The sequence below is a fragment of the Danio rerio genome, chromosome 5, assembly GCF_052040795.2.
Source record: "Danio rerio strain M-AB ecotype USA chromosome 5, GRCz13ab, whole genome shotgun sequence".
NCBI classification, from domain to species: Eukaryota; Metazoa; Chordata; class Actinopteri; order Cypriniformes; family Danionidae; genus Danio; species Danio rerio.
In genome coordinates, this window is record NC_141025.1 from 79,541,916 (window position 1) to 79,555,000 (window position 13,085).

General features: G+C 38.3%; 1 long non-coding RNA gene across 1 annotated transcript in view; it reads right to left on the reverse strand.

Annotated features, from left to right (window-relative positions):
• Nucleotides 1-479: 479 nt before the first annotated feature.
• The window catches only part of LOC147844564 (uncharacterized), a 49,177-nt gene continuing 36,571 nt past the window's right edge, over nucleotides 480-13,085 (reverse strand). Inside the window, exon 3 of the long non-coding RNA XR_015492235.1 lies at nucleotides 480-1,215. This is a non-coding gene — a long non-coding RNA (uncharacterized LOC147844564). The remainder of the gene's footprint in view (nucleotides 1,216-13,085) is intronic.

A 13,085-nucleotide genomic window follows, 5' to 3' on the forward strand; every position in this document is an offset into this window, starting at 1 on the left:
AACGGTTAAATGATGAAATTTTTAGCGCGTAGACGAATTGGAATGGTATGAACCGTTATAGGGGTGGCCAAATGTATATTTATATGATCTATTTTTTAATAGTATTAATATTATTATTTACGATACAGATCAGAGAAGACTAACTATTAAAACTTTAATTAAGAGTTCAATCCATGATGTAATTCGTACCATTTATCATAATTTCTCAACAACAATCACTAAATCATCTCATAATGGATTGGCTCGATCATGCATTCACAATGGTATGAGCCGTAATAGTGGTGGTCAAATGTATATTATTTAGCCTATATTATATATTTTTTATTAGTATTAATATTATTATTTAGGATACATATCAGAAAAGCTATTACTCACTAAGGGCTGACCCCTGTACATCTTGTGACGTCCTTCAAGCGTTAATTAAGGGTTTAATCCACTTCAAACCCGCTGTAATTTCTACATTTCTCAATAAGAATCACTTAATTTTGGATTAGAGCATTAATGTTTTCACAATGGTATGAACCGTAATAGGGGTGGTCAAATGTATGTTAGCCTATATTATCTATTTTTTATTAGTATTAATGTTATTATTTAGGATACATATCAGTATTACTCACTAATGGCTAACCCCTGTACATCTTGTGACGTCCTTCAAGCGTTAATTAAGGGGTTAATCCACTCCAAACCCCCTGTAATTCCTACATTTCTCAATAACAATCACTAAATCATCTCATTATAAATTGGCGCGATCATGCAGTCACAATGGTATGAACCGTAATAGGGGTGGTCAAATGTATATTTAGCCTATATTATATATTTTTTATTAGTATTAATATTATTATTTAGGATACATATCAGAAAAGCTATTACTCACTAAGGGCTGACCCTTGTACATCTTGTGACGTCCTTCAAGCGTTAATTAAGGGGTTAATTAACTCCAAACCCCCTGTAATTCCTACATTTCTCAATAACAATCACCAAATTATCTCATTAACGTCAGTTTCTATCATTGTAAATCATTATTTGAGCATGCAAACCTGATGAAAACTCAACATTGAAGTTTCAACTGTTGATCAATGTTCACTGAAGATCTGCGATCTGGAAGACGAGCTGTAGTTGTTGTCTGTTTCTCTTCAGTAGATCAGTACCTCTATGCATCAGTGTGTCGTTCATTTCTCTCTGTTGGAAACGTTTGGAGGCGCTCCTGTGTATGTTCTGTGGAAAAACAATAATGTTTTATGTCTTATTTATTCTCTCTGATGATGGTTCAGTGATAAAGGTCTTTAATAAATTTGTCAGTGAAATCCTCAAGTAGGCATGGCTTCCCGGCAGAGATCCTTAACGCAGTGGCCTGGTGTGTGTGTGTGTGTGTGTGTGTGTGTGTGTGTGTGTGTGTGTGTGTGTGTGTGTTTTATTCCTTCATTTGCTAAAAGGATGCAGATTTCTGTGCTGTTTATAGCCGCCATTGTTATGCGGCCATCTGATCCGAGACGGTTTCTCCAGTGGCTCGTTGGCAGCGAGAGCGTCAGGTCGGCCGTGGATATTTATTTCTTTTTTTTTCCGAGATTAATCACATTGATCTTATATCAGGGCACAGATAATGGACCCGGATCTGGCTGAGTCTGCGAATTGCCGGTCTGGCTCGAGACCAAAGGCGTATCAAGAGTTCAACGCCTCTTTAGCGGAGAAATCTGACGCGGGCGGCAAAGCAACATGGCGATTTGGAGATTAGCGTGCCATGTTTACCCAGGAAATTACTCGGAAATTATAAGGATACTCACATCAATATAGCCACATTTTTATGTACAACAATTAATATTTTTACTTTACGAGGGTTGTGGTATGAATAGACGTTAATAAAATATAGTTTAATGGGTAATTTAATAAATTGTATCAATAATCGGTATATTTATTATTTATTAAAATTAATAAATTAATTATTAAAATTATTTTTATAATATGGTCATGGTTTGGTTTTGGCTTGGGGTAGGGGTAGACGTTAATAAAATACAATTAATGGATCATTTAATTCGTAATTCTCGTAAACTTCCGGTCGCAGCTGTATCCCCTCTAGCAACTGACATATTCAGTCTCAGTTTGTTCACTCTTTAAATAACCCAAATAAAACAGTGACTGGGCATTAAATGAAGTAACTATTAAAAACGTTAAGAGTAAATTTACTGTTTATCTTATTTGTTCATGCTGGAGCAGGGCTACCATTAGACTTCTGGTTTCTTTCACTTCCTCTAATGTTTAGCCTTAAATATAGATCATCTAAAAGTGTAGATTTACTTACTATTTACGCTTCATTCACTTTGTTCCAATCATGTCTGAGTTTCCTTCTTCTCTTGAACACAAAATAAGTTTTGAAGAAAGCTAACCACTGACATCCATAGAAAAAACAAATATGGAAATCAGTGGTTCCAGGTTTCAAACTTTCTTTAATATATGATTTTGTAAAAAGTAAAAAGAAACTCAAATAGGTTTTATGCAAGTGAAGGATGAGTAAATGATGACAATTTTACGTTTTGGGTGATCTATTCCTTTAAAACAGCTCATTAAGCCGATTGATGTTGCAAACTGGTATTTTTTTACTATATTATTTTTATTTACACCCATAAACACACTTGTTTGCTAGAAAGTAGTTGACCGCCATACAAAATACCACATGACTGTTGAGTGAATATGGGTTTTTAAACCATATAGTAAGTGATGGATTGTGCTGATTCTACAGTTGCTATGGTAACACAACAACTATAGTAACTGATCCGTTGTGGTGATTCTACAGTTGCTAGGAAAAAACAAATATACACTGAAAAAAATGTTGTCTACAAAATTGTTGCAAACAATTTATTTTTGTTGAATTTAAACAAACAAATTTAATTTAGTAATGTTCAACTTAATTTATTTGTTTAAATTCAACATAAACAAATTGTTTACAACCCCTTAACTTAAAAAAATTAAGTAAATTCAAGGAAACATCTTTAAATAATTTTTTTTTCAGTGTAGTAACTGATCCGTTGTGGTGATTCTACAGTTGCTAGGAAAAAATATATAGTAATTGATCTGTTGTGGTGATTCTATAGTTGCTATGGTAACACAACAACTATAGTAACTGATCCGTTGTGGTGATTCTACAGTTGCTAGGGTAACACAACAACCATAGTAACTGATCCGTTGTGGTGATTCAACAGTTGCTAGGGGAACACAACAACCATAGTAATTGATCTGTTGTGGTTATTCTACAGTTGCTATGGTAACAGAAAAACTATAGTAACTGATCTTTTGTGATTCTGCAGTTGCTATGGTAACACAGCTAAAGTAATATAAATGACTGTCCGGGTTAGGGGTGGGGTTGGGTGCCCCGCCTCCTTTTTAAAATTGTACAATTTCGTACGACTGAACTCATACGAATTTGTACGAATTAGCCACTAAACTGACAAAACGTGAAATACTTATGTTCCTCGTAAGATCAGGCTGGTATTTATTACAGTTTATCAGTTCACTAGTCGTTAATACTATGCCGGAGCATTGTTTAATACTATAATACAGTATAATAGACTTTACTATAGTATGTTTCAAAACCACTATAGTATTTACTGTAAATTACTACAGCATTTTTTTCATGTGGGTCCTCCATTGACAAATTGGAAGTCCTAATGCACAAAAGTTACTTCCGCATTGTTTTTAGTGCAACTAAAGTAAATATACCACAATGATGAAAGTATTAGTGAATACTGTAGTCAAATTAGCAAATCAGTACAACTAAATTATACAGTGTGATCAGCTTTACAGTTTTTGCTGTGTCTGCAATAATGAAATATATGAATATTCACGGCCATTTTAGACTTCAAAGGCAGTTTTGGCATATTTGATCAGCAACTCAGCCAATCAGAGTGTTTGATAAACAGATCAATCACTGTAAATCATTATAACACACACTGTTAGCAACTCCTGCATTTCAGTATATACATCATTTTACTGTAGTAAATCCTGAAGTGCATTTAACAGTGCACATTTCTATTTTTCAAGGGTCTTCAGATGTGAAGGTGTCTCCTAAAGTGCCTACATTTCTCCTGCAGTAATGTAGTAAAGGAGGTTTAATTTACCTGATGGGAGCTGTAGTTGTTGGTTAGCATGTCCGTCGATGACGCCGCTGGCACAGAATCTACTGGAACAATTTCGCTTTTTACCTGAGCCGTAAATTCCTTGTGACTGTTTTGCTGCTGCTGAGAGCCCTCTAAAAGTGCCGGGCACTGGTGAACTTACACCTATTTAACATAATGATTTTTAAAAAGTATAGTGCGGCAAATCTTTACATTTTTTTAAAGCCTTGGATTTGGCACTAGCAACGTCTGTTAACAATGATAGAAATGCTCAGCGATTCAATACAGCACATTTTGTTTTGTTCAGACTAATGATAAGAAAGTGCTGAATTAATGAATATATTAAGCAAGGATAATGTATGTCCAGCCTGTTGTTCTGGCAGAATAAAGCCGGAGAGATTTATCAGAAGCTGTTGCAAATATAGAGTTTATTCTGCAATATAAACCGGCTGGATGTACATTATCCTGATTATTACATGGCTACAAATCTAAACTATTAGACACAAAACATTCATTTGAGCCACAGTATAATAATTTCCTAGCTTAAATTAAACTTGTGATGCCAAATCAACATTTGGAAGTGATTTAGACAGAAGTGTGTGTAATATAGTGTGTCCACAGTCAAATTGGAGTGATAAAAACACAACAAGTTTCTGTTTTAAAGTTTCTTGACGTTAAAAATGAATCCAAATCCACACACAGCTATGAAAATGGACGCTTCATTTAAACACACAACAGGAGTCCTGCTTTGCGCACATTAAAGCTTGGGTAAATGGGTAAAAATGAAGATTTTCTTAAATATGTATACATTCACCGGCCACTTTATTAGGTACACCTGTCTGACTCCTCCTTAACGCAAATTTCCAATCAGCCAATCACATGCCAGCAACTCAATGCATGTAGACATGGTCAAGAGGATCTGCTGCAGTTCAAAGCGAGCATCAGAATGAGGAAGAAAGGGGATTTAAGAGACTTTGAACGTGGCATGATTGTTGCTGCCAGACGGGCTGCTCTGAGTATTTCAGAAACTGCTGATCTACTGGGATTTTCACGCACAACCATCTCTAGGGTTTACAGAGAATGCTCCGACAAAGAGGAAACATCCAGTGAGCGGCAGTTCTGTGGGCGCAAATGGCCTTGTTGATGGTCAGAGGAGAATGGCCAGACTGGTTCCAGCTGATAGAAAGGCGACAGTAACTAAAATAAGCACTCGCTACAACCGAGCTCTGCAGAAGAGCATTTCTGAACACACAACACGGCCAACCTTGAGGCGGATGGGCTACAGCAGCAGAAGAGCACACCGGGTGCCGCTCCTGTCAGCTAAGAACAGGAAACTGAGGCTACAATTCACACAGACTCACCAAAACTGGACAATAGAAGATTGGAGAAACGTTGCTGCTCTGATGAGTCTCCATTTCTGCTCACACATTCAGATGCTCGGCTCACAATTTGGCCTCAACAGCATGAAAGCATGGATCATCCTGCCTCCAAGGATACAGGCAAAAGGCACTAGTAAGGTGTACCTAATAAAGTGGCCAGTGAGTTTATATATATATATATATATATATGCATATATATTAATGGCAGTGAAGCCAAAAGAAATAAGACTTTCTCCAGAAGAAAATATAATCATCTTACACTAATTTTATTTTCAGTAGTTTAAAAATAATTTAAATATATTTAATTTAATTTCTAAAAACTCTGGCCTGAACTAAACCATGCAGTGTGTGAACTACATCATACTTCATCATGTAGAGTGCTTTCACCTTCATTTCCTAATCTTTCTTTTCACCCTCAATCTCAGGCTCGCCTTTGCTTCCGTCATTCACTTTTAGTGTTAATTCAGTGTTAATGCATGGTAACTTGAGGCATGTGGGAGTCAGCACAACACAAACACACAATGAAAAGTAAAAGCAGAGCTAATCAGAGCAGATCCAGTTTACCGTGGTGAGTTTAGAGGACGCTCCTCCCCAGAGGATTTACCAGTAAAACGCAGATTAATCAGACAAACAGGGGTTTTAGGACGGGTTTTCTCTCGCTTCCTCACCTCAGACAGGTGTGAGGGACAGACATGACAATGCACAGATTACACACACACACACACAGAGATGTCCGCTGTGTTGAACCGGCACAGAGATTACCTTCACACACTCAGATTAACTCACAAAACCTGGATTTATGAACAGACGGAGTTTCCCAGCACTAATGTGTGCTCAATTTCCTCTAGCGTTTCCTTAAGGTCTGCTGCTTTGTGTTTAAAATGCTTCTAAAATATAGTCACAGCAAGAAGGTCACTGGTTCGAGTCGTCTCTGTGTGGAGTTTGCATGTTCTCCCCGTGTTGGCGTGGGTTTCCTCCGGGTGCTCCGGTTTCCAGTCCAAACACATGCGCTATAGGGGAACTGATCAACTAAATTGGCCGTAGTGTATGGGTGTTTCCCAGTACTGGGTTGCAGCTGGAAGGGCATCGGCTGTGTAAAACATATGCAGTAATAGTTGGCGGTTCATTCCGCTGTGGTAACCTCTGATAAGCTGAATGAAAATGAAGGAATGCACATGTATGGAAGCACGTCTACCGGCCCCGCTGCATGGGAGAGCTGGTGTGTGTGTGTGCTCCTCACAGCTGCTTTTGGCGTCAGATGGCCGGAGTAAATCAGCTCTGGCAGTAACACTTCCCCAGGGTCCCACACGTCAGGCCCGCATTCAGGCCTAATGGAGCAGGCCTAAAAACACACGCGCTGGCCCCGGGGACGCTCTACAGCACTCAACGGCTTCATGAGTAAACAATGAATTAACTCTGCTAATGGGAGATATCATCAGCTGAGAGAGACGAGGGTTCGCGCAGGCCTTAAACCTTCAAGTGATGATGATGATGATTTCATTTTCACGAATAAATCAGGCACATCTCGAAACAAAACAAAACATAAACGTCGTCGTGTAACAACAACTCATCTTTGGGCCGTTTGTGCTTGTGTTAGTGGATGGTAAAGTCTAGAAGGGATACAGCTGTGGATACACATCAATATAGCATCATTATTGTGACACTGTTCAACAATAATTCAGTGTTTACATTACTGTGAGGGTTGGGTTTAGAGTTTTGGGAGACATTAATAAAATATAATTAATGCATAATTTAATCAACCATATGTATAATGACTGTTTTTTATGTTAATGTAAGAGTTGGGTTTTGGGTAGATGCTAATAAAATGCAATTAATGGGTAGTTTATTAAATAATTACCTTTATTTAGCTGTATCCCCTCTGACAACAATATTGGTGCCGATAATATCTCATATGACTGGCAGAAAACATCTCCGTTGCTTTGCATATTAAAATACTATAGAGTTTTTCAAGCGTACCATAGTAAAGTACTTGAATTAAGGCGCTGTGGTGATTCTACAGTTGCTATGGTAATAGAACAACTGTAGTAATTGATAGGTAGTGGGTGTTCTATGGTTGGTATGGTAACACAAAAACTATAGTAACTGATCTGTTGTGATGATTCTATAGTTGCTATGGTAACACAACTATAGTAATTGATCTGTTGTAGCAATTCTTCAGTTGCTATGGTAGCAAATTAACTATAGTAATTGATTTGTTGTGATTCTACAGCTGCTATAGTAACAACAACTATAGTAATTGATCTGTTGTGGTGATTCTTTAGTTGCCGTGGTAACAAATTAACTATAGAATTGATCTGTTTTGATTCTACAGTTGCTATGGTAACAAAAGTACCATAGTAATTAATCTGTTGTGGTAATTCTACAGTTGCTATGGTAACACAACGACTATTTATTGACCAATGAATGTTGGTAAAGCAGCCTTATTTGAATACAACAACTATAGTAATTAATCAGTTGTGGTGATTCTACAGTTGCTACGGTAATAGAACAACTATAGTAATTGATAGGTATTCTATAGTTGCTATGGTAACACAACTACAGTAATATAAACAAATCAGCCTTCACACATGCACACACACTGATTGTCAGTTACACACACACATGCACACACACGCACACACACACACATATATACACATTTACTGACAGAAACACACACACACACACACATTAACTGACAGACAAACACATACAGGCCTGCACACACACTCGCTGATAGAAACACAAACACACTTGCACACACTAACATACAAGACTTACACAGTCAGACACACATGCATGCATGCATGCACACACTCACTGAAAGACACACACACACACACACACACACACACACACACACACTCAGTCATTGGCAGTGATGAGGAATGGGCTCTTCACCATGTGCTGTAATTGAAAAGTGTGTGTCTGCGTGACCATCTGTGTGTGTGTGTGTGTGTGAGTGTGTGTGTGGCAGACGGGGTCCTCAGGGAGCTGTTAACACCTCATAGACATAAAGGGCCCCTGGGGGACCGACAGCACTCACGGGGGCCTAATGAGATCGCTGGAGCTGCGGGAGATAAACGAGCGACATTATCAGTCTTTATCAATCTGTTCAGAGACGTTCGCTTGCATGAGTGTGTGTCTGAAAACAACTCGTGGCCAACCTGTGCGTGTGCGCGTGTGTGTGTTTCTATCAGTAAGTGTGTGTGACTATAAGTGAATGTGTATATATATGTGTGTGTGTGTGTGTGTGTGTGTGTGTGTGTGTGTGTGTGTGTGTATAAATATATATGTGTGTGTGTGGGTGTGTTTTAATCAGTGTGTGTGCATGTGTGCATGTATGTGTGTGTGAAATATCCACATTGCATCAGCCCACACACACTCATGCCATTAGAATATCAATCTTCAGTCGTGCATGTGTGTGTGTGTGTGTGTGTGTGTGTGTGTGCAGAGGTCGTCTGGAGCTGATTGATTCTGCCGCTGTGATGTGATGATAAATCACAGTGTGTGTTACGAGGCTTGTGTCCGATCTGTGCCGCCCACGTGCGTCTGGGGCCCGGGGTCTGAGGGCACACGCAGGCCTGGCACACACACACACACACACACGCTTCAGCTTGATGCAGACACAGGGTTATGATCACAGCAGGGAGTGATGTCGACGATTAATAAAGCGTGTTAAAGCTTTGCTCTGTGATTAAACCCAAGAGTTATTCAGGACTGGAGATGCTTTGTGCTGCTCATAATGGAGGACGTGCATCAACAGCTGCGTTTCCATCCAAAGATATATGCGCAAATCTCAAATATGGCAGAAATCATCAGCGAATAAAGCAATGTGTCCAGTCAAACTGCTGCTGCTGTGTCCCGCTGCTCCTGCAGATACTGCTCCACTGCGCTGTTTGTTCTCCTCTAATCGATGAGCTGCGCCTCAGAAACCAAACGCAATGAACACGGTGAGTGTGGAGGCTTCTGGAGGAGTGAGAGGGGAGCGCAGACTGATGCTCAACACAGTTCTGGAGGGAACTATAGTAGAAGAAGGATGCTGAAGCACTGTGATGACGGACGCTCAAGACAGACAAATGCAGAAGCACATGTGAACTTTCTGAACTGGAAATAACAAACACAACAACACAACACAACACATAATCTCACATCGCAGCACAACTCAATGCATCACAAAACAAAACATCCCCAACACAACACAAGACATAAGAACACAACACATCGCAACACAACAGGTCATATATTATCACAACACAACACATCACAAAACAACACAGAAGAAACATTCCAACACAACACAATACATCACAACACAACAAACACATCACAACATAATGCAATACAACACATGACATAATAACACAACACATCTCAACACAACATAACATCACACAACACAATACAAGACATAACAACACAACACATCGCACAACATCACAACACACCATAACATATCACACAACATAACATCACACAACACAATACAATACATAACAACACAACACATCGCACAACATCACAACACAACATAACATATCACACAACATCACACAACACAATACAAGACATAACAACAGAACACATCGCACAACATCACAACATAACATATCACACAACATAATATCACACAACACAATACAAGACATAACAACACAACACATCGCACAACATCACAACACACCATAACATATCACACAACATAATATCACACAACACAATACAAGACATAACAACACAACACATCGCACAACATCACAACATAACATATCACACAACATAATATCACACAACACAATACAAGACATAACAACACAACACATCGCACAACATCACAACACACCATAACATATCACACAACATAACATCACACAACACAATACAATACATAACAACACAACACATCGCACAACATCACATCACAACATAACATATCACACAACATCACACAACACAATACAAGACATAACAACAGAACACATCGCACAACATCACAACATAACATATCACACAACATAATATCACACAACACAATACAAGACATAACAACACAACACATCGCACAACATCACAACATAACATATCACACAACATAATATCACACAACACAATACAAGACATAACAACACAACACATCGCACAACATCACAACATAACATATCACACAACATAATATCACACAACACAATACAAGACATAACAACACAACACATCGCACAACATCACAACACAACATAACATATCACACAACATAACATCACACAACACAATACAAGACATAACAACACAACACATCGCACAACATCACAACACAACATAACATATCACACAACATCACACAACACAATACAAGACACAACAACACAACACATCGCACAACATCACAACACAACATAACATATCACACAACATCACATCACACAACACAATACAAGACATAACAACACAACACATCGCACAACATCACAACTCAACATAACATATCACACAACATAACATCACACAACACAATACAAGACATAACAACACAACACATCGCACAACATCACAACTCAACATAACATATCACACAACATCACATCACACAACACATCGCACAACATCACAACTCAACATAACATATCACACAACATAACATCACACAACACAATACAAGACATAACAACACAACACATCGTACAACATCACAACACATCACATCACAATGCATCTCAACACAACATAACATCACATCACACAACACAATATAAGACATAACAACACAACACATCGCAACACAACACATCGCAACACAACACGGAACATCACAACACATCACATCACAATGCATTTCTAGACAACATAACATCACATCACACAATACAAGACATAACAACACAACACATCATATCAGGGGGTAGCCACAGTGGAATGAACCGCCAACTATTCCAGCTTGTGTTTTACGCAGCGGATGCCCTTTAGCCGCAACCCAGTACTGGGAAACACCCATACACACTCATTCACACACACACACACACTCACTACAGTGTTTGGACTGTGTGGGAAACCGGAACACCCGGAGGAAACCCACACCAACACGGGGAGAACATGCAAACTCCACACAGAAACAGCAACTGACCCAGCCGAGACTCAAACCAGAGACCTTCTTGCTGTGAGGCCACAGTGCTAACCACTGAGCCACCGTAGCAGTTTTAGTTTGTCATTTTGTTATTCAGAACAAGAAATAATATGTGTGTGTGTGTGTGTGCGTGTGCGTGCGTGTGTGTGTGTGTGTGTGTGTGTGTGACTCCTGAAACAATAACGCCTGAATGACAGCGCTGCATGCAGCAGGACTGGCTTTAATTCCGGCCGCTCTCATCTAGCATGATAATGATGTCCTGCTGTCTGCTGCGGTAATGAAGGCGCTTCTGACGCTGTGAAGGGACCCGCCAGCTGATTGATTTGTTGTCAAGCCAACAACAACAACACAACCGGGAATTAATGCGCCGCATGTGCAGCATATTAACACAACAGCAGCCCAGCGACTGTAGTCAGGTCTAGAAGGGATACGGCTGCGTATGCTGGGTAAAGGCTAGAAAGGATACAGCTGTGGAGACTCAGTAAAGTCTAGAAGGGATACAGCTCAGATACACACATCAATATGGCATCTTTTTTGACACACTGTACCACAATAAAGTTTACATTACTGTGAGCATTGGGTTAATAAAATTTAATTATTAGGTACTTTAATCAATAATATGAATAATACTCAGTTTAATTACTGTTTTTAGGATTGTTTTTAGGGTTGGCGTAGAGGTAGACGTTAATAAAATACAATGAATATGTTATTTAATCAATAATACGAATAATACTCAGTTTAATTACTGTTTTTAAATTACTATGAGAGTTGGGGAGGGGTAGACATTAATAAAATACAATTATTGAGTAAATAACACTCTGTATAATTACTGATTTTTAGGGTTTGGGATAGGGGTAGACAAATAATTAAATAAAATTTAATGGATAACTTAATAAATTATGTACACACACACACACACACACACACACATAAAATATATTATATTATTATGTATAATATCACTAATAATATAAAAACTGTTTACATTACTGTGATGGTTGGGTTTAGGGTTGGGGTAGAGGTAGACATTAATAAAATACAATTATACAAATAAATAATATTATTAATACTCTGTATAATTACTGTTTTTACATTACTGTGAGCCTTGAGGGAGGTACCCAGTAATAAAATAGAATTATTGAGTAAATAATTACTGACTTTTAGGGTTTGGGGTAGGGAATATTAATTAAACACACATTAATAGGTAAATTAATAAACAATATAAACACTAATCTATATAATACAATCTATAATATATTCTATTATTTAAATATAATATCAAAATAATATAAAATAGTTTGTTTACATCACTGTTAGAGGTTGGGTTTAGGGTTGGGGTATATAGTGGGGTGAAGTCTAGAAGGGATACAGCTGCTGATACTCAGTAAAGTCTATAAGGGATACAGTCATGCACATCTATATAGCATCATCTTTGTAACACTGTACAACAATAATTAAGGCTCTAACATTACTGTGAGTAAT